Consider the following 782-nt stretch of genomic DNA (forward strand, 5'->3'; position numbering starts at 1 on the left):
GTCCGAGAATAGTGGTGCTAAGTTTTTAACCATGTTCACAGGGGTTCTTGTCCGAGAATAGTGGTGCCGAGAATAGTGGTGCTAAGTTTTTAACCATGTTCACAGTGGGTGCTTAGTCTTATTTCTTTTCCTTTAGACACTCTATGGTCGGGAGTAAATCGAACAAAGTGTCTGTCCAAAATAAACATGTTCACAGTGGGTGCTTAGTCTTATTTCTTTTCCTTTAGACACTCTATGGTCGGGAGTAAATCGAACAAAGTGTCTGTCCAAAATAAAAGGGCCCAAACCAGATTCGAACTGATGACCTCTTGATCTGCAATCATATGCTCTACCACTGAGCTATGGACCCATTTTTCATAATTTTAACCTTAGTGACCCCTTCTATAGAGTATCAGTCCAAAAGTGTAAAAAGTGTCTGTCCAAAAGCTTTTCTAGGATACGTCATCACCAAAGTTTGAGACAAAGACCATTGGATGGGTTTTAATAAGGCCTAAATAAATTTAAAATCCAAAAAAATGGATATGAGTTTGATATTATTTGATTTTTTGGGTATGAACACAACTAGTTGTTTTCTTTTGATTACATTAATGAATGGATGTNTTGGGTATGTACAACTAGTTGTTTTCTTTTGATTACATTAATGAATGGATGTAGATGTTTAAAGTGTTGACATTAATGGTTTTAGAAAATATCAACACATCATTAATATAAACTATCAAATTTTTTTGAAAGGATTGAAAATATCATTCATAATCTTCTGAAATTCGGATGGAGCGTTTTTT

The 782-nt window shown here is 34.4% G+C and overlaps 1 non-coding gene across 1 annotated transcript; it reads right to left on the reverse strand.

Moving 5' to 3' along the window:
- Positions 1-276: 276 nt before the first annotated feature.
- On the reverse strand, positions 277-349 carry TRNAC-GCA. The gene has a single exon. It is a non-coding gene; the product is annotated as a tRNA-Cys (tRNA).
- Positions 350-782: the final 433 nt, after the last annotated feature.

Source organism: Cucurbita pepo, unplaced genomic scaffold (assembly GCF_002806865.2).
Source record: "Cucurbita pepo subsp. pepo cultivar mu-cu-16 unplaced genomic scaffold, ASM280686v2 Cp4.1_scaffold001131, whole genome shotgun sequence".
NCBI lineage: Eukaryota > Viridiplantae > Streptophyta > Magnoliopsida > Cucurbitales > Cucurbitaceae > Cucurbita > Cucurbita pepo.